This window comes from Monodon monoceros, unplaced genomic scaffold (assembly GCF_005190385.1).
Source record: "Monodon monoceros isolate NGI ecotype Baffin Bay Population unplaced genomic scaffold, NGI_Narwhal_1 Super_Scaffold_12, whole genome shotgun sequence".
NCBI lineage: Eukaryota > Metazoa > Chordata > Mammalia > Artiodactyla > Monodontidae > Monodon > Monodon monoceros.
Window position 1 is genome coordinate 65,412,386 of NW_021703768.1, and position 24,189 is coordinate 65,436,574.

The 24,189-nt window shown below is 37.3% G+C and overlaps 1 protein-coding gene across 8 annotated transcripts in view; it reads left to right on the forward strand.

Moving 5' to 3' along the window:
• The window catches only part of ATG10 (autophagy related 10), a 239,487-nt gene that overhangs the window by 32,555 nt on the left and 182,743 nt on the right, over positions 1-24,189 (forward strand). The gene's annotated exons all lie outside the window — the stretch shown is intronic.

Sequence of the window (24,189 nt, forward strand, 5' to 3'; positions counted from 1 at the left end):
TAAAGATTTTTTTCTATAGAGGAAAGTCTATTTTCAAAGCACTATCACTGTGCTGTTATTTACATATACCTCATTTAATTTAATCCTTACAATGTCTCTATGAGTTAGCTGTTGTTATATCTACTTCAGATGAAGCATGTGGGACTAGAGAAATTAAGTGACTTGTACAGGGTTACCTGGTCTTTAGGTAAGAGTCAGGGTCAAGATTGGAACCAACGTGTGTCTGCTTTCAAAGACTGTGGACTTAACCCCCAACCTATAGTTTAATATTGAATTCATCGGGCTTCCCTGGTGGCGCAGTGGTTGGGAGTCCACCTGCCAATGCAGGGGACGCGGGTTCATGCCCTGGTCCGGGAAGATCCCACATGCCACGGAGTGGCTGGGCCCGTGAGCCATGGCCGCTGGGCCTGCGCGTCCGGAGCCTGTGCTCCGCAACGGCAGAGGCCACAACAGTGAGAGGCCCGCGTACAGCAAAAAAAAAAATATATATATATATATTGAATTCATCTACTTAGTTAGAAGCTGAAGTTTAATCTGCTCTATACCAGAGACCCATGCTATTTTGTAGCCAACACAAAAGAACTGGAATATATGTATTTTTTTCCTGCTATCAAATTTTAGTTGCTTCTTAACAGCATCTAGGCTTGAAATGGAAAAATAGCAATTGAGTAAATTCTTTCAGTGGGAATATGATGAATATCCAGCATGTAGAAATTTGCTCTGAGGAAAAAACATTTACTTTTATTTAATAATTTGAGTATTATATTAGATGCTTAGATTTTAGATATTGGATTATAATAACACCTATATTTAGATTTTTCTTGAAAGGTGTATTTATAGTATAAGAAAAGCATTTATAATGAGAAGTTTGATTAAGATGAACTGTTCTGTTTTTATGAATTTTCCAAGTTATCAATATCCAGCTATATTATCTTTAGGTATTGAATTTGGTACAAACTTCATATACTAATTGCCCTTAACAGTTGCTGTAGATAATTATTGCAAAATGTCATTGAAAAGACAGAATTAATATATTAGTTTAGTGCACATGGTGATTTAAAGATTAGAATATGTTAAATAAACTGTGTCAGAAATTATAAATAAACCAAAATGAGTAAAATTATCCTTAAATTGCTAGACAAGTCTTCACATTTAATGTTACATTAATGAGTTTTGTAGAGACTGTTTAGAATAAAATCCCTTTTTCATCAGATGTTGCACATATGCCTTCACTGTTTGTTTTTCTTCAAAGTAAAACTTAATGAAACAGCTAATAAAACCCAATTTTACTCCTGATCCTCAAAAGAAGCAAGCCCTTGAAGTGTGCCCACTGTTTATTCTTTTGCACTGGTTTTTGCTACTTTTCAGCATGTAAATTTTCCAGTAATGGAAAACAGTCAAAGGCCATTAAACCGTTTCTTCCAAGTCTTATAAACCCAGCGTTTATTTCTTATTTGTAAAGCAGTTGCACAATGGAAACATGCTTTGTACACATACAGAGAAGTTTGGTCTCAGATCTTCATGTTCACCTCCTGCTGACTTCAGGAGGGTATAGTGCATGTGCATTTAAATGGATCTTTATTATGTAAATAATCAAGAACCAGAATAGGGATTTTAACTACCCTAAAAAAATGAGAGGTTTCAAAATGAAAGGTGTATATGAGACACCTAGACTGTGTTACTCTCATAAACCTGAAAGTGTATTCAATTGGTGAATGGCTTACGAAAAAGGATCATCTTGCATGAATTAGAAATCTATAGATGGCAGATGTGTGTATACCCCAAGTAGCTTTTTCACTAACCATAGCATATGGCATCCTCTGTCTTCCTGCTTCTTTATGGAGAGGATTGTTTGGTGATAGGATGGAGGTAGATATTTGGGTTGGGATGAGAGAGCATTGCTACTCAGTGTGGTCCTAGATTGGCACCAATGCAAGAAGATAAGTAAAGAAATTGAAAACAAGTACTTAGAAACTTGTTAGTAATTTGACAGAGTAATTTTATGTCTGTCAAATATAAATTAAAAAAAGATACTGACAATGGGGGAGGCTATGCATGTGTGGAGGCAGGGGATATATGGGATATCTCTGTACCTTCCTATCAAATTTGCTGTGAACCTAAAACTACTCTAAAAAAAGTTCTTTTTTTTTTTTTAATTGGGGCTTGTATTTTGTATGTTTTGGATTTTTAAATTTAATTTTTTTCTAGTAATCCATTTTTAGTGTTTTTCACAAAAGTATGTCTATGACAGATTGGAAATAAAAATCCTGATATTTCGCCACAGATGGCTTGAAAAGCATTTGGTCTAAGATGAGATTTTCAAATGTTGATTTATGTCCTTTTGCCCCATTACATAACATTAGATATTAAAATTTGAATAAAAAGGAAAGACCATCATTTATAATTCCCATACCCTAACAGAACAGCTTGATGGTATTGAATGGTTAATGAGCTAAGGGCTGCATAGTAGAACCTGAGGTGGAGATATTCTGATTCCCATTAAGTGCAGGTCCATATGCTCTAGTGACCACTGAGTGAGAGTTGGTGTTGACATTCTCATAAGAAAATCTCATAAGAAAAGCCTGACTAGGATCTTGTGTCCAAATGGAAGTGGGCCATTGCCAAATAGATATTTTTTAAAATGAGGGTAGGTTTTAGGTGGAGGAAAGGAAAGAACAGAGAAAGCTGAATTACGTACTTTGTGGCGCTTTTGAAGGATCAGGAATTTTGGACCACCATGGGACATTATGTGGGCCTTGACAACAAAGGGGAAGTAGAAATGGGAGAGCATCAATTGACAAATTTCATTTACTTTTCAGTTTTACCTAGCGTATCTTAGTGCTACTAAAAATCATCACGAGGCATGCCTCTTTGGTATGCATTTTATTCATTGCTGATACCTGGACAAGCAATCAGAGTATAAAGCTGAGATTTATGTGTTATATAACCTCGAGTCATAAAAATGTTCATAAGTCCTAGAAATAGAGGCTTACAGTTAGGAGGTCACATAATTCACCTTGTTCCGAATACTGCTTCTACTAAGGCTGCTTATGATGCATTAGTTGTTTTGTAGCCACTCTATGGGTTCTGCCCTTGAGGGTGGGAGGCCGGAAGGGAGATATCCTGGGTGTATCATGCAAGAAGCACAGGTCTCAAGCCCTGGTTGAGCTGGAATGAGACTTACCCAGAGGATTGTCCAAGAATATGCTGAGCTTGGGAGAGAGATAAGCTGATCCAGGAGAAAGCTGAAAGTTGACTACTGGATCAGAGCTTCCTAATTGCCATGCCATGCGCATTGCTGTGCCACACTGCTGTGCTGTGAACAGGCTACAAGGGGCCTCAGGATACTACGGTCATAATTCATTAACAGTGTTTTGTACCATCATTCAGAAATTTATAGTAGTTGAAATGATATTTGAGTATTATTTGAATGGCTCCCTATGTAAACTAAATTCAGTAATTATTTTGGATCAAAAAGCTTTAGGTGTGGTACTTGTGGCCTGGAGGTTCTCTGTAGTATCCACGTCACATTGTACCTACCCTTGACATTAGACCTTGAATCATTCCAGTATGTCTGATTACACACTTGTGATATACTTGTCATTAGTAAGCTCTTTTTTATTCTTAAAATTGTGATAAAATATATACCACAAAAATATATGTAAAACATAAAGTGTACCATTTTAAGCATTTAAATTAAAATATTTTAAAATTATGGGAAAAATACATAAGAGTTACCATCTTAACCCATTTTTAAGTGGTTCAGTTCAGTAGTACAGTTTAGTAGTATTCACTACATTCATATTGTTATACAGCCATTACTAGCACCCTTCTCCAGAAGTTTTTCCTCTTAGTAAACCGAAACTCTTTACTCACAAAACAACTCCTTCTGCCCAACCACCATTGCACTTTCTGTTTCTATGAACTTGACTGCTACCTCATACAAATGGAATCATATATTTGTCCTTTGCAACTGGTTTATTCTACTTAGCATAATGGCTTCAAGGTTCATTCATATTATAGAATGTGTCATAATTTCCTTCCTTCTTAAGGCTGAATAATATTCTATTGTATATATATTACATTTTATTTATTCATTGATCTTTTGATGGATATTTGGGTTGCTTTTATCTTTTAAAATTTTGTTTTTTAATGCATGTAAAATATTTGTATTTTAATTTCAATTTAATTTTGCTATCACCATCATCATTTTATAATTTTTCTGACAGAACTTATGTATGATTGTTTTTATTACTTTTATTATCATTTTCTGATACTAAGTGTTGCTAAATAAAACATTGAATTTTGTTGCCTTTTGATTTATTTACTTACTTATACTTAGTTTTTGCTTTTGGTGTTAACAATTAGCCAAAGTCACATTCTTGTTAGAATTTTGTAATGAATTATTGTTTTTGGAAACTATTTGTTTCTAAAAATCAAATAATCATTGAATGTAATTTAATTAAGTTGATTAATTAAAAGGCTTTCTAGTTTCAGGAAATAAATTGTCAAAATATTTTAATCATATATCTACCAGTTTATGCATTACATATATTCTGTGAATATTTCAAAGTTTTAATTTTTGGAGTGATAAATAACTATTTGTTTGAATTTTCATGAAATTTGTTTTTAAAACATTTTAATAAACACAGAATTCTCATTCCTGTAAACAGGTTTTATGTGGTTGTAAAAGCCTATTGGCCCTATTCTTCATATTTAACAAATACTTAAATTTTACAGATATTGTACTTACTTTTCCATCTTAATGGATAACTTTTTATTAGAGCTGGAAAGCCATCAGTTTCACAAAGAAACACAGTATGAAAAAACGTTGAAGTCACTAGTTAGGTAATGAAATGAGAATCATCTCAAACTTTGATGTATGTGCCTGTGACTTTTTTCCCCTTAGCCTAAATGCCTTCCTGGCAGGAGAAGTTATGAGATGAAGACACAGTACCAAGCAAACTGCACTGACACCTCACCCCCAGCTATTTCAGTTTATTTAGATTAAGCTAAATAAACCAGTTACATGGTCACATCATTAAAAGCTGAAGCCGAACTGCCTCCCACAAGGATGGAAGCCCTCATTTTACCAGCCAGGCTAGAAACCTAGGCCAGTAAAGCAAAAGAGATGGAGAAGGTGGCACTCTCAAATAATACTTGTAAATGTATTGATGATATGTCAGATGGCATAAAGACAAAATTAATCCAGATTATTATTAAATCAAACAAGGTTTTATGTCACATTGGTGAATCTACACATATTAGAAACTGCCAAATTCTGGCACAGGTAGAATTCCTAAAGAGAAACGCTAGGAGGAATATTGGTTCTCTGTAAAGAAGTACCAAAACAAATTACCGGGGATGAAATATTGAAGGTGGTAAATTCATACTTTGAAATAAATAAGGTATTATGGAAACATGCTTGAATTTGTATTACTGGTAGAGTGACTGCAGTGACAGGACGGCATAACGGCCACACATCAAGAGTCGTGAAAACACTGAGATTCAAATAATACGATGTTTTATTCACAGAAAAACTCTGTTGTGTAAAAGTTTGCCTGTATATGAGTTTCACATAGTCTCATATATCAAAATGGAGAATCTAATGTAACTGAAGCTGCTTCACTCACATTTGTTTTTGGCTTCATGTGAAGAAATGGGATTGGAATACAACTTTCCACTGAAGGGCAGAGGATGTCCAACAAAGAGTTTTGCAAAAGTTTATGAAAGAATTAGAAGTTGTTTTGGTAAGCAATTCTTACTTTGAAGATTTGTTAAAAGGTAGTTTCTTGGCTTTAAAAAATAGCTTAGGGCTTCCCTGGTGGCACAGTGGTTAAGAATCCGCCTGCCAATGCAGGGGACAAGCGCTCGAGCCCTGGGCTGGGAAGACCCCACATGCTGCGGAGCAACTAAGCCCATGCGCCACAACTACTGAGCCTGTGCTCTAGAGCCCTCGAGCCACAACTACTGAAGCCCGCACGCCTAGAGCCCATGCTCCACAGCAAGGGAAGCCACCACAATGAGAAGCTTGTGCACCACAACGAAGAGTAGCCCCAGCTCGCCACAACTAGAGAAAGCCCACGCGCAGCAATGAAGACCCAATGCAGCCAAAATAAATAAATATATTAAAAAAAAAAAAAGCTTAGAGAATTCCTTGGTGGTCCAATGGTTAGGACTCTGTACTCTCACTAGCCATGCGGTGTAGCAAAAAAAAAAAAAAAAAGAAAAACATAATTAGCTGAATGAATGAACTTAATTAATAGAAAATTGCCAGGACCTCATGATAACGCATTCACATGTACTGATAAAATTTATGGATTCAAGTCAAAAATTCAGCGTTGGAGGGGCTTCCCTGGTGGCGCAGTGGTTGAGAGTCCGCCTGCCGATGCAGGGGACACGGGTTCGTGCCCCGGTCTGGGAAGATCCCACATGCCGTGGAGCGGCTGGGCCCGTGAGCCATGGCCGCTGGGCCTGCGCGTCCGGAGCCTGTGCTCCGCAACGGGAGAGGCCACGACAGTGAGAGGCCCGCGTACCACACACACAAAAAAAATTCAGCCTTGGAAATAAGGAGTTAAAAAAGATTCACTTGTGGTATTTAGTCTGTGTCACAGTTTGTAGAGTAAAGAATGATTATTAAGACAAGTAGAGCAACATCTTGTATACTTAAGGAAAAGCTGCTTCACTGGTTAAAGCAGCTTTTCATTTGTATTTACAATTATTCATACTATCATAAGAAATTTTCACATTTCATTTGTTGATGAAAGTAAAGGAAAATCTATTTGTTTTACTGAATGATGGCACTTTTGAAGTACAGTTTAGATTTGAATTATCCAAGTTGTGGTTAGTGATGAGAAAGGAGTTTCCATCATTTGGAGAAAAGTGATAAATACTCCTTGCTGTAGAGACAGAAAGTAGATTAGCCTGGGGCTGGGAGTAGGAATGGGAATTGACTATAATAATTGTATAGTATAAAGAAAATATATTTAAGATTTTTTTCACCAGCTTTCATATAGACACCACCAAATACCCTACAGTTTACTCCATTATACTGCTGTTCAAATATGAATTTTTATGTGTCATGATGTGAAAAGGGTTAGGAAGCACTGGACTGAATCATATGACAATCTGGAAGGCTGAGGCAGGAATGCTAACTGTGATGGGTCCCAAATTCAATAACTAAGAGATATCAGAAAATGGAGTAAAAAGCAAGGACTGGGAGAGGGTAAAGTTTCAGGAAATATATTTACCAACTGGGCATGTGTAGTGTCTTATGCCTTACTGATATGGGGGATAAGGGCCAGCAGTAGTGGGATGCATAGATGGCAGGAGGATGATGAACCAGACTAAGCTGGATTAAGCCAGATAGCTGTACAGATGGTTTCTGAACTCTGGCAGTGTGGTTTTCAAGTCTGTGTGCTTGACTCTATGCCATACTGCTTCTCAAGTCTGTAGTGATACTAACCACCCATCTCCTTCTAAACTCCCACCCCTGGTCTCAGGCAGATTGTTGTTATGACTTGGGCCTTTTCCTGTAGAGAATGTGGCCTACAGTGGATGCTATAGTAGGGCCTCCTCCTAGACTGTGACTCGGATGTTGCTGGGTCCCACTTCAGTTGCTTGTTTGGGGGAAAGCTAAATAATATAGTCTGATCTTAAAATGTTATCAGAACATTTACTCTGCAGCAGCCCATCATTTACATGCTGTGCTGTAGAATATGGTGGCCACTAGCCACATGTGGCTATTCAAGTTGAAATTTAAATTAAGTAAAGTTAAATAAAATGAAAAATGTGGTTTCCTAGTTGCACTCGCTGCATTTTAAGTGGCTACTGCCTACCATTTTGGACAAAACAACATTACCATCATTGCTGCTGGTTTTGTTGGACAATAGCATTCTCACTGGTCCCCTTCTTCACGTATGCTCCATCAGAAGTGAGAGCTCAATTCCTATTGGCTTCTAACTCCTCAGGCTGCCTTACTTCAGTGGCTGGCCCCACTATTTCTGTCTTTCCTCATATTGTGAAAGACAGTGATACCAGAAAATAATAGATTTCTGTGGTCATTAATTGCTGGTTCATACAAGATTTACTTTCTTAAACCAGTTCTGCGATACTGTTGACCTTGTTCTCCTTACTTTATCTTGCAAGTATAACAATTACAAACTGAGTTCTAAGAAATCCCTTCATGACAGCCTGTCACACTTTGGCTCCTATTGAACTTGAAGGCATCTATATCTTGGGGCTTAAAGGTGTGCTTTACTGCTAAGCAGAGCTCCTGTATTTGTGTAGCTGGATTTTTGAGCCTAGTTTTAGGATTTTGCTTTTATTCATGCCAAATATCATCTCATTTTTGCCTGACTGAGATTTTTTTTAAATTAAATCTTGATTTGATCATCTGATAAACCATTATTATTATTATACCTAGCTTTTATAAGCATACCTTTGTAGGCTGGCTAAAAAGAAGTCATGTCAAACTAATCTATTTCCTTTTGAGAAGGTTACCAGATTGGCAGGATGCTATAGAAGGAGTGAGTTTGGTCTCAACCAGATAATTTAGAATGTTTTCAGGGGTGGGCCGTTAGGTGAATAAGGACTGCAGAAACATCGAATTTGAAAAACCTGAGAATATTTAGTCTGGAGAAAAATAAACTATTTTAGATATTCAAAGGACTGTGTTGAGTGAGCACTGTTGATCAGAAGGAGAATTTATTGTTATCAGAGGAAGTTTTCAAGGTTAGTTATGAGAAATATAAAGTGTTGTTCGTATGTTCAGGGGAACACAAAGGTTCCCAAGACCTTGGAGCAGCACCACATAAGAAGGGGTAACTGCAGGATATTTCCATTCTTGCGACCACAAAAGTGAAGTGAGCCGAAAAACACAGTGGGAATTAAACGAAGTAGGGTTAAGTTTTCATTAAAGGCTGTGCTGTGCATTCACCACTCCTGGTTGCCCTGGCAACCAGGCTCCCTCACATGCTAATGACATTATAATGAGAAAAAACACATGCAAATGCAGTAAATAGTAATTAGAGGCACAGCCATACATGGAGTAGTGAGCTCTACCTTGGGAAGGTCTGAGAAGGAGCTGGTGAAGGGTTTGTACTGAAGACAAAGAAAGAAGTGATGAAAAACATTGAGTTATGTACAAAAGAGTTAAGTTGAGCCTGCATAGAGTATGCTTTAGTATTTGTCTCCTGCAAATACATGTTGTTTCTCCAAGCAGAATTTAGTCAAAGTCAGAAGTCATGCAATTGTACATCCACATTGTCTTAACAATTCTACCTGTTGGCGTCATTAAGTGGAAAGAATCTTAGCTGTATTTGCTTTAGATTTGGAGCAGCTGTAGCAGCCTGCTCCTTGGAGTGCTCTCTCTGCCCACACTGGGCAGGGCTGGGCTTGCCCAGACAAGGTAGTGGAGCCAGAATATGTAGCCAAGAGTCAGTCTTGGTGAAGAGAGAGTCTTAAATGTGTTACTTCGGATGAGACAAGTAGGACCAGTGAGGGACTATATTTGGTTAATATAAGGTGACACACGCTGTCTGTGTCACTGGAAATGTGTCAGGAGACACTGGGTGACTGCCTCTCTCAGGTGTGATAGGTAGGGCTTTTGTTTGCCTGAATGGTTAGACTCAGAGTCTGTGAATCTGTGCTTGATTTCATTCTCTTCCCTTTATTTCATTATTCAGGCTCTTCTTTTCCGTCTTTTCTATTTTTATTGCCACAGTCTGTCTGTGTATCTTTCTTGGAAATGGCTAGAAAATGTTACATTACCTGCTTCACATTATCCCAATTCTTTGATTTATCTTTTTTGGTGTCAGCTGAATAGAAATTGCAATAGCTTTTGAGGTCCATAAATGTTTACTGTTCTTTTCTCTTCTCTAAATTAAAAAAAAAAGTTTTAAAATTTCATAAGAAATGCACATATACTTTTGTAAAAATCTACACTAGTATATTATTAAAAATGAAAGTAATTTAGACATATATGTCAAAATGTTTTAAGTGCCTTTCAGCTACCTCTCATCCCCCTGCCAATTCCCAGTCCTAAACTTCTCCTTGGAGAAAACCAGTGTTAACAGTTTGGAGAGTAAACTTCAAAATCTCTTCCTATGCACTCATATATATGGTTATTATATATTATAATGTACACTATTAAGACATTTATTCATACCTAACACTTATTGAGGGATTACTATATGCCAGACACTGATCTTTTTTGTATATTAATTCATTTGATCCTTAGAACCGCCATTTGAGGGATTTTATAGAAGAGAGAAAGGTCAGAAAAGTTAAGAAATTTTTTCACGGTAACAAGCCAAATTTATATCTGAGGAAGTCTGATTTGGAGCTCATGCTTTCTCTCATCACACTATCCTACCTGCCCTGCAGGTAACATATACATATATGTTTTCTTTTTCCATATATGTGGAATCAATCATTTCATATGATTGTTCTTAAAGTAATTTTTTAACTTAATATCCAGAGGTTATTCCATATCAATAACTTCCATCTGCCAGGTTTTTTTTTTAATTGTTACATTTTGTTCTCTTGTTCAGATGCACTATAATTTAAGCTTTCCTCTATTGATGGGCATTTAATTTTCTATGGCAAATGATACTTTAATAAATGTCCATGCAAAACAATTTTTATGTGTACTTATTCTTATTTCTGTAGAATAGATAAATAGCATTATTGAATGAGAGGGTATGCTCACTTGACATTTTGACAGATGCTGAAAAATTGGCACAGCTATTACTCCCTTCTTGAACTACTCCTCGGTGCCTGAGACGCTGACCTTGTGGTTTCCTTCTACCTCTCAACTATTCTTAGTGGCTTCCTCTGCTGCTTCCTCCTCATCTCCCAATAGCTCAACTCTGGAGTGCCCCAGGGCTCAATCTTTGGACTTCTCTTCTCCAATTAGACACTTTCTCTAGGAGATCTTACCCAGCTCCTTGGCTGTAAATACTATATATGCACTGATGACTCTTGAAATTGTATTTTTAACACCTATTATGTCCCTGAACTTCAGGCTTTTATATCCAGCAACCTGACATACATTTGAGTGTCTATGAGGCAGCACATTTAACTCACTTTCGCTTAACCTTCCCCCTCTCCCTCACAGCCTACTTTTTCCACATATTTCCCTATTTCAGTAAATATTAGCTTCTAGTTGCTAGGGACAGGAACCTGGCATTCCCCTTGACTTCTCTCTTTCTCTTACATCCCATGTTTAATCCATTAATAAATCCTACTAACTCTATCTTCAAAATATATCCATAATCAACCACTTCTCACCACCTCCACTGCACCACTGTAGCCCAGGCTGCCATTATTTCTCGCCTAGCCTGTTGCAATAGCTTCCTAACTAATGCCCATTAGGAATCTGGTCTCTAAACAGCAGCTACAGTGATCTTTTAAAAATGTGAGTACAATCATAACAGTCTGTGCCTCAGAATCCTCCAGTGACTTCCGGTCTTTGTCAGAGTAAAATCCAAAGCTCTGACCATGACTTGCATGGCCTAAATTGTTCGCACCCCTTTCCTCTCTAGTCTTAAATTCCATCATTTTCTTGCTCCTTCACTCTGCTCCAGCCATATACTATCTCTGCTATTTCCACTATGGAGTCTAAGTGCAGCTCATTCCCACTGTCTAGTGTGTTCATAAAGGTAGCTTTATGACTTATTCCCTACTTCAGTCAGATCATCCCTCACCTTATCAGCAAGGTCCCCCTGTCTGTCCACCATATGTAAAATTGCATCTTCCTAACCCTATCACTTCAGTCCCCGTCACTCTAATTTATTTTATTTTTATTGCACTAAAACCATCTACTGTACATATTCAGTTGTTATGTTCTCCGCCCTGCATCTGTTCCTCCAGAGTGCAAGCTGCCTGAGGGCAAGAACTTCTGTCTGTTTGGTTCACTGCTGTATTCCTAGGGCCTAGCACACCATGTTATATGAACTAAGTGCTAATATTTGTTGAATGAATAAATGAGTGAAAGAGAAAGGCAAAATTTCTCTCCTGACTGGAGCAATTTATATTCTTAAATAGTATATGAGTATGCCCATTTTCTCATACTCTCTAGACTATGAGATATTACTGATCTTTAAAAATTTTCATTCTAAAAGATGAAAAATGATATATTGTTTCAATTTGCATTTTCCTCATTACATTGGTGTTGAGCATATTTTTATATGCTTATTGGTCACTGGTATTTCTTCTAGGAATTTCTTGTTTATGCCCTTTGTCTCTTTTACTGTAGTTGTTTATCTTTGTAATAGTGATTTGTAGAAGTAACTTATATATTACGACTATCAATCCTTCATTTCCTATATGTATTGCAAATATTTTTTCCCAGACTGTCACTTCTCTTTTAACTTTGTTAATAGTATCATTTGTCAAACAGGAGTTTTTTAATATTTAATAAATCTGCCAGTCTTTTGCTTTATGGCTTCTGGGTTGGTGTTTTGCTCAGGAACTCTTTCCTAACTTCAAATTAAGAAAATATTCTCTTATATTTTCCTCTAGATCTTTATTAGTTTATTTTTTATGTTTAGGGCTTTAATCCATCTGGAATTTATTTTAGAGATTGTGAGATGTGGTAATGTAGTTTGTTTATTTTATTTAATGGTGAACTGCTTGACTTCATTTCATTATTGACTCATCCATTCTTCCATCTGTGATCCAAATTCTCTTTTTATCATATATTAAATTCCAACATGTAAATGTGTCTATTTCTAGACTCCATACTCTAATCCCTGATCTATTTTTCTTTTCTGTCATAATAACATAGATTTTAATTATTACTAGTGCTCTTTAGTTGGTTTTGATATCTAATAATCCTATCATTCATTGTTTTTTAAAAATTAATTACCCCATGCATTTTCTTTTAAAAGTAATTTGAGAATCATTTTACAAGTTTCATAAAAAACTTGTTGGGATTATTTTCATGTCCTACAGTACAGTTATAGAGTTTCCTTGACATAATGATAGGTATTTTCCTGGATATTTGACAATTTGTGTTCGTACCAGGAATAGTGTATTTTATCTTTATGATTTTAACTGATTATTGCTACAGTTGTAAAGTTACTGATTTTTATATGTTGATCTTTTTCCTGGCCACTCTCTGAAACTCTCTTATTTTATTACTTTTTCTGTTGATTCTCTTAGATTATTTAAACAAACAATGAAATCATTTGCCATTTTAATCTTTTTCTTTGAGAACTTTCTTCAGGCAGTGAGCTGGGACACTTGTAGAGCTTACCTTGTTTATTTCCTTTTCCTCAGAGATCACTGTCCTACACTGCCTGTGTCCAACATCTTCAAACCCCAATTTCATATATTTTTTGTTTGGTTTTCTAGTTGCTTAAGATGGGAGAGTAGATCTAGTCTCTGTTATTCTATCATGGCTAGAAGACCAAAGAAACACTTAGACGAATGCAAAAATTCTTGAAGGATACCAGTCTATCGCCTTATTATATGAAATGTAAATTTAATGAATACTGGTTTTAAGCTAAGATTCTGTTAGATACATGACCATCAGTTCAGCTGGTCTGTTTTTAAACCTATGGTTGGGAACACAGCATGGCGAGAACATGATTAATTCATGGAAATGAGGAAAGACTCTCTAAGATTTGTAGCATAAGTGTGGGGTGAGGTGGTGAGCTTCTCCTCCTTCTCTATTGCATTGTGTCCACCTGGCTTTCACACAACTCCTGCCTTGATGCAGAGGCAACCTGCTAATGTCAAGCTATGGGAAGCAGGAGTTCTGATGGAAGATACAGAAAGAGAGGGAATCAGTATAAGAGCTTTAAACACGCACAGGCTTGGAATGGAAATGACTATGAGGGCAGAGATTGTGACTAATTCTGGAAAATATGTCAGGAAACTTTTGTTACATCAATAAAAAAGGCTCAGTGGACAACATCCTCCCTCTCTCCTTCCTCCTCTTCACTCTTCTCTGCCAGCAGTTTGAGTTTGCCACGTTTCTGGTTTTGATCCAAGTAGTGGATATTGAATGCTCTTTTTGGCACGTAGGATGACTCCAGTAAAGTCTTCAATCTCACATTATGCAGGTCCCATGCATAAAAACAGTGAGTGTAGTACTGTGCAGCCTTCTCTAAAAGCTGTCAGTACTTTCATCCCCATTGTTGGTCAAAGCCCTTTTGTTTTCCCGCAACAGCCGTGAGAGTCTGGCCTAGTATCTTCAGGTTGAAACAGCTTCTGAAACACTGGCCTCCCTCAGCTGTTCTGGGCAACTACCCCTGTGTTAGGTGCAGGAGCTGTGGGACTGCCTTTCTCCAAGCTCTTGCTGCCTCTTCACCTGTACTGGGCTGAATAGTGTCCCCCCAAATTCATGTCCACCCAGAACCTGTGAGTGTGACTTTATTTGAAAATAGGGTCTTTGCAGATGTAATCAAGTTAAGATGAGGCCATACTGGATTAGCGTGTGTCCTCAATGCAATCTGACTGATGTCCTTCTAAGAAGAGGGAAGTCTGGACACAGAGATACAGACACACAGGAAAGAAGGCATGTGAATACAGAGGCAGAAATGGGAATGATGTGTCTATAAGTAGGCAACAACTAGTACCTAGAAGAAGACAAGGGAAGATTCTCCCTTAGAGCCTGAAGAGAGAGCATGGCCCTGTCGATACCTTGATTTCAGACTTCTAGCTTCCAGATCTAGACCTGTGAGAGAATTAATCTTTGTTGTTTTAAGCCACCCATTTTGCGGTACTTTGTATGCACCCATGCCAGGAAGGCCTTTCTCACCTTCCTTTCCTTCTTCCCACCCGCACAGCAGGATCCTTTTCCCAGTAAAACTGCTTAAGATCAGGCATCCTTCATTTCATGAAAAAATAGGAAACTTAATAAATTATTTGTATGGCTTTGCAAGGACAGTGCTTTGAAATGAAAGTGACAGTTTGCTACCCTGATAATTTGCTACTGTCTATAGAATTTCTTTCAATTTATTTTATTAAGTACAAAATTACTTTAATACTCTTAATTTCCTTGAATAATTCCCTTATAACAGGTAATTTTATAAAAATATTATTTATGAGAGGAATAAGATTTGGAGTAACTTTAAATTTAGAAATCAAGATGGAGAAGCTCAGAACTTGGGTCATCTTTGTTTTCTTATTTTATCTATGATATTAGAAAAGCAGTGATAAACCTTTGAGAACATTTCATCTAGAGCAAACAAAATATGGTAAAATCTCTACAAACTTAAATTGAAAGTAGAAACAAAGAGAGAAAAAAATTTTTTTCTATAGCAGGCCCCCATCTCCTCTCCAATCAGTTATAGCATTTGTTGGCCAATCCTTGGGCACAAATAAGCAGGAATGCTCTTGGAAGCAGAACCAAATTGTTTAATATAATAAAAAGTATGAGGGTACACATGGAGGACCCACATTTATGAACTGAAAGTTGAAAAATCAAAATGGGCAGTTTGGAAAACCTGAAAATAAATTATTAAAAGGTGAAAGAGGGAAAAGAGAATGAAATTCCACAAAAATGCTTAATAGTGAAACAACATTGTAGAGATATCTGTTGAAAGTGTTAATAAAGAAAATGGAACCAATGTGATCTAAACTAACTTTTGATGCTTTGGCTCCAAGAAAGAGAGGGATTTAGCATTATTTAAACTATAACCACTTTTTAAAAATTTGCATGAAATAAGCAGGCTGTGCAAGTACACATCAACAGGTATGCGTGTGTGCTCATCCCCGCCCCCTCTCCCCAATAAGGTCATCAAATTGGTCCAGTAACCTCCTTTTCTGGGCTAACAAGTGGCTGATTTTCTTCTGCTCTTTATTCCCTGGGGTCACTGCACTTGCTGTGCTTTTTTTTTTTTTTAATTTTTGAATTTTATTTTATTTATTTATTTATACAGCAGGTGCTTGCTGTGCTTTGACCTGCCTTTGGGGAAGGGGAGAGCAGTGCGTTCTACTGCTCATCTAGGAAGTCAGAAGGGGTTAGAGGTAAAAAGCAGAGGGACTTGGTAGGGTAGGTCTAAGAGTCCTGTCAGGGAAAGGGAGTAGGACTATTGTAGGAAAACTAACTAAAATGAGCACAGTGCTGGGGTTTTCAATATGTCTTTATTGAATGGAATTGAAAATTGAAGGCCCTAAGTGGTGTAAAACAATGTCCACTTGAGAAGCAAAGTGAAGGTATACCATAATTAGGTAGTGACCTAGGAAAGAAGTATTGGCCTTATTTTGGTTTAGCAACTAAAGGGTAAGTTTAAAAAGGAGAGAAAATAAAAGTTAATATTGTATGCAAGAACATTTTATGGTTCTTAGAGTATTATTGATTGCAGAGAGTGGAAGGAAAGCACAGTATTACATTTTTCTTTCATGGATTGGATTTTTATATTTAATTAAATAACTTTTACAAGGAAAAACAATACATGATCATTGTAAAAATTCTGATAATATATAGATATATAAAATACAGATGAAAATATTTCCTTCCCTCTCCTCTGACTCAATTTTGTAGTTTGTTTTCTATGCACATGTAAATATATGTACGTTTATAACATATTTACAAAAGTGGGATCATTGTTTTGTAACTTACTTTTTCCACCTAACAGTACATAATGGACATCTTTCTTTGTGAGCATATATAGAACTATCTCATTATTACTGATAGCTACATAGTATTCCATCATATGGATGATTTAAATTTGTTTAAAGGAACCCCTATTGGTGAAGAATAACTCAGTTATGCTCACAGTGATCCCTGCAACCTTTAACAATATATTAATACTTTTAATTCCTGATTTTTCATTTTTGGATAGTAACTATTGATTCCTGCTGTGATAGATGAGGAATTTAGAGTACTTATACTATATCCCACATTCCTTTCTGTTCCTCCTTCTGATTTTTAAATTAATTATATTATTATTTTTACATCATCAAGATTTATAATATTTAGATTCTATTCAGTAACTATAATTAGTCCTCTGTGCTTTGTTTATAGGTTGATTAGAACTTTAAACCTAATAAGAGTCTGTAATGAGTACGCTAATGTAAACAAGAGTAACTGCTGAACTAAGTATTGCAAGAGAAGGCCGTATAACCCTCTGACACATGGCTGCCTTAGAGAGAATATTTCAAGTTAAAATCCCACAGATTCTCTTTTAGTTTCATACCATGACCATGCTAAGAAAAAGCTCTTTTAAACTGGGCAGAGCCAGAGAACCTCCAATTAAGGACCAATGGTCACCATGTTTTGTGGTTTAATTCCCAGGTAGTGAACCAATGTGTTCAGTAGTCATTCACACCTTAGGTCACACAGATAAAGGCAATAATCATAACGGGTTATGTTGTGCAAATGGTGAAGCAAGGGGGTATGGGCCTCTGTTGGATGCGACCACACATCCAGAAGAAGATTTAATTCTTTCCCAGAAGGACAGCTGCTGCTCCCTCAGCTGGAATTTATTATTATCTGAGGTGTATCTCCAACCCTCTCCCCCAGAAAGTATGGAGAAGGTATTGATGGACTATTCAATAAATGGCTGTGTCATGTTTAATAAACTCCAAAATACTACAAGACCAAGGAGAAGACCAAGGTCTTTTTCAAAGGTGAAATATGTTATATACCTACTTTTACTTTTGGGTTTTTGGTTTCTTTTGAATTTTTGCCTGAGTCAAAGGCTGGCAGTTACCCATGAATCACTTTGACTGGATCTGGTCACTCTTGATACTGACTCAGAGGCATCAGAGTCAGCCATGGTCAACATCCACACACATATTGGGAAGGTGTAGCAGTATCGGTTAGTGAGATTGGGTGGGGGTTGGGGCACGAGGAGACGTTTTAATATATTCAAAATTGTGTTCTGGAGGATCTCTAAATCCTTAACAGTTACCTTCATACACCATCTAACTTTCAGGCTTTAACAAAAATGAACAGATATTAGTTTAGTGTCTGACTTACCCAGTGTAAGCTTTGCTTTTCAGCAGCAGTTTTTCTTTTTTTTTTTTGACCCCAAGATTAATTAGCTCTGGGCAGTTACTGATAGTATTGGTTTGATCTCTTACAGAGGAAAGAACAACCACTTGAGATCTGTGGCTTAGGTTTGGCCTGTCCCTCAGGGTTCCATTGGCCTTGAAGGTCCTGTTGTTTGTTCAGTGCCAGCAGTGACGTAGAAACTTCCTCTTGTCTTAATTCCTCCCCAGTGGCCTTGACAAGCCCTTCCTGCAGCTGATCATTATGGGCAGTTAACTTGAGTTTACATCCTATATGCAATCCTTTATTCCAAAGCAGGGCTGAGGCTCTTAGATAACCACCTAATTTTTTAGACAGCAGTGTTTTTCTAGAGTAGATTGTTAAAAGCTTATTAAAATTCAGCTACAAGAGCCCCATAGTTATTTGGGTAGCTCGATTCCAGCAGGCATAACATAACTGTCTGAGTGGCATAGCTTTTGACAGCTTGTAGGAAAGCAGACCTAAACATGTTCTATTAGGAAATCCTTAGTATGCAGTCAGTACTACACTAGAAAACTTGGTTGTCTCTCTAGGGTTCTATAAGGCCTCCAGAACATTTTCTCCTGAAAAGTTCAAGTTGGAATCCATTGCAGCGTTGCGCTGGCCTGGAGGCATATGTTCAAAAGGCAATCAATGAAGTATTTGTTTAACATGAAGTGTTTTTTGTATATAGGCACAAAAGGGTTTGTACACTAAAAAAGTAAGTTTCCTTCCTAACCTTCCCACCCTCCTTACCCAACCTCAGAGGTCATTACTCATACCAGTGTCTTGGGTGTCCTTTCAGATATCTTCAATGTACACAAGCATATGTGTTTATATTTAAACAAATGGTAGGATAATATACATATATACATGTGTTCTGCATATTTTTAACTTAATGATCTATTTTGGTTATTATTCCATATGAATGCTTACAGTCACTTTTTTATGACTGCATAGCATTCTGTTATTTGGATATACTATAATTTATTTAACCAATCCTCACCTATGGGCATTTAGGTTATTTCCAATACTGTGCTATTAAAACAATACTTTAATACATATCATTGCATGAATTTTACTTTCTACATGTGCAGTTGTATCTGTACGATAAATTCCTGGAAGTAGCATTTCTGGATGGAAGGTATGTGCATTTTAAGTTTAGATAGTTATTGTCAACTTGCTCTACAGGGAGGTTATACTAATTTAAACTACCCTGCCCTTGGCAATGTATGAGAGCGCCTGCCTGTTTTATCCACATCTTTGTCTACAGAGTGTATTTCACTTTGGCTTTCTGATCTTTGCCAATCTGATAGGTAAAAAATGGTATCACATAGTTTTAATTTGCATTTTTCTTATGGGTAACATTGAACATATTTTTATATGATTAAAATCCATGTATACTTCCTGTTTAGTGAACTATCTATTTATATCGTTTGCTTATTTTTCTATTGGGCTGTTCCTCTTATTGGTTTGTGAGAACTATTAATATACTGAGGAAATTAAAGCTATTTATATATTGAAAAAATTAGTCCTTTTCTATGATTTGAGCTACAGATCTTTTTTTCACATTTTAATATTTGCCTTTTGACTTTATGGTGTTTAGAATTTTTTCCATGCAGTAGAATTTATCATTATTTTACGTGACTTTACATGATTTTTATTTACTTTTTAAATATCCTTTAAAAGCTTTTAGGGAATTCCTTGGTAGTCCAGTGGTTAAGACTGTGCTTCCACTGCAGGGGGCACGGGTTTGATCCCTGGTCGGGGAAATAAGATGCTGCAAGCCTCGCAAAAATAAAAAATTAAAAAATAAAAATAAATAGATAGGGCTTCCCTGGTGGCGCAGTGGTTGAGAGTCCGCCAGCTGATGCAGGGGACGCGGGTTCGTGCCCCGGTCCGGGAAGATCCCACATGCCGCGGAGCGGCTGTGCCCGTGAGCCATGGCCGCTGAGCTTGTGCGTCCGGAGCCTGTGCTCCACAACGGTAGAGGCCACAGCAGTAAGAGGCCCGCGTACCGCAAAATAAATAAATAAATAAATAGATAGATAAAAGAGTTTATAATCTTCCAGTGTTTTCATTGTGAACACATTTATGGTATTGTTTTCCTCATTTAAATCTTTATTCCTTGTTTTGGCATAAGGTGAAGGGCATTCCATCTAGATGACCTGAGGAGTTTTGACTGTGAGGATGTGTTCTCTTTTTATTAGTGGTGTCTGGGTTACATACAGCACCTGCATTTCCTATTAGTTTCTCTTCTACAGTGACATTGTGGAGGAACCTGCTTCGTGGCAGTGGGCAGCAGGGAGTCCTGATGGCAGAAGTGTAGTTGGACATGGGAAGGTTTTAAGTTATGAGATTACTGGCTGTTACAGATGACCAGGTCAAGGCTGGGCAAGTTGCCAGAGAGTAGGGTTTGAGGTGGTAGTGAAGACCATATAAAAAGCAGTCTCAGCACAGTCGAAGCTCCAAGATGAGCATCCACAGAGGCAAGTTTAGTATATGGAGTGCTCCGAGTGAGCCTGGAATTCCTGAAAGTTGGAAGCTGTTTGTAGCCTTTTCTGCAGAGGCAGCTGCAGAGTCTGTGGTTGGCTTTGTTCTCAGAGTTCAGAAGGGGACTCCAGTGAATTTAGTGCAGTGGTTCTCTACCCTGGCTTTTCATTAGAGGCTACTGGGAAGATTCTTACTTCACCAGTCTGAGGGTGGACCCCAGCAACAGCATTTTGAAAACTCCTCAGATGATTCAGATGTGCAGCTAGGGCTGAGAACCACTGTTTAATGCAGTCAGTTTGCTGTCCCGCAGGGATTGCAGTGCTCCCTGCCTCAGTGCTTCCAAATGTGTACACAAATCACCTGGGATCCTGTTAAATACAGATTCCAATTCAGAAGGTCTGAAGTGGGACTTGGGATTCTACATGTCTAACAAGCTCCCAGGTGACCCTGAGGCTGCTGGTCCCCAGACCACACTTTGAGTGGCTTGAGCTTTTTATTCCATGTGCAGAGCCTGGCGTATACCAGTCCGCGAGCATCAGTAAAGATCTTTCTGCCATGATCCTGCTCTCTGGCAGAACTTGCTTAGTGTAGTAGAAAGAACACAGGCCAAGAGGCTTGCCTTCTACTTCTAGCTCTGCCCCTAATTAGCTGTAAGACAAGTCTCTTAAAAGTGCTTCAGTCCTTCACCTTCTTATCGCTAAAGCAGGAGGGTTGAACTGGGTAAGCTGTAAGGTTCCTTTTGTTCCACCTCCTCCCATGCAGGTCTGGGGTGTTTTCAGACTCTGTGGGGATGAGGTTTTTATGTGGAGGTCAGTCTAGATTCTACAGTAAGGACCCTGGCTTCCCTTTGCAGGCTTTCTTTCTCTAGGGATGGGGCCTAGGCCCTGATCTTAGGATCAACTGGAGGAAGTAAAACTAATCAATGTTAAAAAATTAAAGGAGGTTAATGTTAAATTGTAAGTACAAAAAGAATGCAGGGAAGCTAGAGCGGAACGTCCACTGGAATTTTCAGGGGGAGGTTTGAGTTCAACTTTGTTTACTGGCCTTGATTGACTGTAGTGCCAGTTCAGAGGGCAGTTTTCATACCTTTATGTTTGTTGTCTCTAAAAAAGCATCCTTCAACAGCGAAGAATAAAACATTTTCTGCCTTAAATTAAAATGATGTGGGAGAAAGGCCTACTTATGTGGAAGTAAATGTTTGAAATGCTATAAAACTCTCCTTTTTCTATATTTAATTTTTCAAGGCTAATCTTGACTATTAAGAGATTGATACTGAAAAGAAAATCACCATGACCAAATATAGGCTGAGTCAAAAACTCTTTTGCACCTCCCTAGAGACACTAATAAATAGTATCAGAAATTGCCTAAAACAGAGATTTAAATTGCTTAAATTATAAATAATACTGAAAATAATGTCTCTATCTTAAAAGATACCAGATAATTTATTTAGATTTTATAACATAGGTATACAGGAATTTCTGACTCACCTCTTTGATGTCAAAGGAGGTGTATTTTGCATTGTAATTAGAGTTTTACTAAATTGTAGCTTCCCTTAGGAAGAGGTTGTATGACCAGCACTCAGGTATAGAAAATATGAAATACAACATTTATCCTCATTTGATGAATTATACTCAGTACACACAGTTTAGCTCTGACTTTTCTCTGAATATCCTATGATTTGTTTTCTCTGTTGCTAGATTATTTTTATTAAAAAAAATTTTTTTTTTTGCCGTACGTGGGCCTCTCACTGTTGTGGCCTCTCCTGTTGCGGAGCACAGGCTGCGGACGCGCAGGTTCACGGGCCCAGCCGCTCCGCGGCATGTGGGATCTTCCCGGACTGGGGCACGAACCCGCGTCCCCTGCATTGGCAGGAAGACTCTCAACCACTGCGCCACCAGGGAAGCCCTGAAAACATCTTTATTAATAGATGATACAAATATTATAATTATAAAATCAAAAATAGTCTATAAACAAACTTAGCAAAGTTGCTGGCTACAAAGTCGCTAGATTATTTTTAAATTGCAGACTGTGAGTACTTTTTCTCAGAAACACATACTATTATGGTTTTATTGTATTTGGTAAATCTTTTATATAATCAGGTATTGATTATCATAATGAGAGTGATAATACAATACAGTAGAAAGTCTCGTTTTAAACTACCAAATGCAATATAGGTCACTTTATAAAAAGATTATTTTGGCTACAAGTGACAGAAAATCCAACTTAAGTTGGGTGAAGCAAAGAAGGGACTTTTGGGGTCCATGTAATTGAAAAATTTGAGGGTAGAGCTAGCTTCAGGTGTGATTGGTATAAATAGTGTAATCAGGATCTGGTCTCTGCATATTATGGCCTTGCTTTCCTCTACATTGGCTTTATTCTCAGGCTCCATTTAATCACATGAGGGCTGCCAACACTGCCAGGGTTTTATCTTTCTGGTTCAAATATAGTAGAAAAGAGAATAGCTTTCACTAGAATTTAAAACAATAATTCCATCTACAAAATGTAGAACTTTAGTGAAATAATAAAAGATGATAGTATTCGATGCCTAATAGCTTACTTTACAGGCAGGAAGGATATTCAAAATATTTAACAACCTATGGTAGTGGCATCAACCAGTCTGAATGAGTTGGCTGCAGTCAATCAGAACTAGTGTTGATCATGACCAAACAGCAGGGCGGCCCCTGTGTGAGTCCTGGCGGGATGACAGCCTAACTAACTGGGAGGTATTAAAAAGGTGCCACCAGATTTCTCAGAAAATATAGTTTCTGTATTAGTTTCCTAGGGCTGCCATAACAATGTACCACAAACTGCGTGGCTTAAAACACAGAAATTTATTCTCTCACAGTTCTGGAAGTTGGAAGTTGGAAATCAGGGTGTCAGCAGGGCCATGCTCCCTCCAAAGTCTCTAGAGAAGAATCTTCCTGTGCCTTTTCTAGCTTCTGGGTAGTTGATGGCAATCCTTGGCATTCTTTGGCTTGTAGTAGCCAAATTTCCCTCTTCTTATAACTACACCAGTCATATTGGATTTAGGGTCTAGTCTATTCCAGTATGATCTCATATTAACTTGATTACATCTGCACAGACCCTATTTCCAAATAAGGTCACCAACAAAGTTCCCGGTGGACATGAAATTAGGGAGGATACAATCAACCCAGGATAGTTACCTAATATCAAATGCTCTTACATAGCTGTCATGACACAAATTTTTAAAAATACTCAGTATTAAATAGCTCACAAACACTCTAAAATTGTCTTATTTTATAGTTAAAAACTGGATATTTTAATCTTAGTAAAAGTATTTAAGTAAATTATGAATTTTTTAGTTTGGATGCTATTTTGTATTTTTTTTTTTACTACGTCAAATTAAGTAACCATGTTTTTCTTAATTATAATTATTTTAATTCTGTTAAAATATGAATGTTAGTGTGACATTTTGGTGGAGAATTAATAATATTCATTGATATGTGAGTATGTTTGTGCATGACAAGTTATTACATTTTTACACAACTTCATTAAGTTCAAACAAGTTTTGCCTTAAAAAAAATGAAACTTACCACAATTAGATGAACATCATCCATTAGTGTATTTAACACCAAGTATAAAAAACAGAAGAGAAATGCAACCGGTGAAGGGCTTCGAAATCATATCTTACAACAAACATTTGAAAATGGTGGTAATTGTCTTCAACTCTTTGAATAATGGCTCTGTGGAAAAGAGTTTAGACTCCA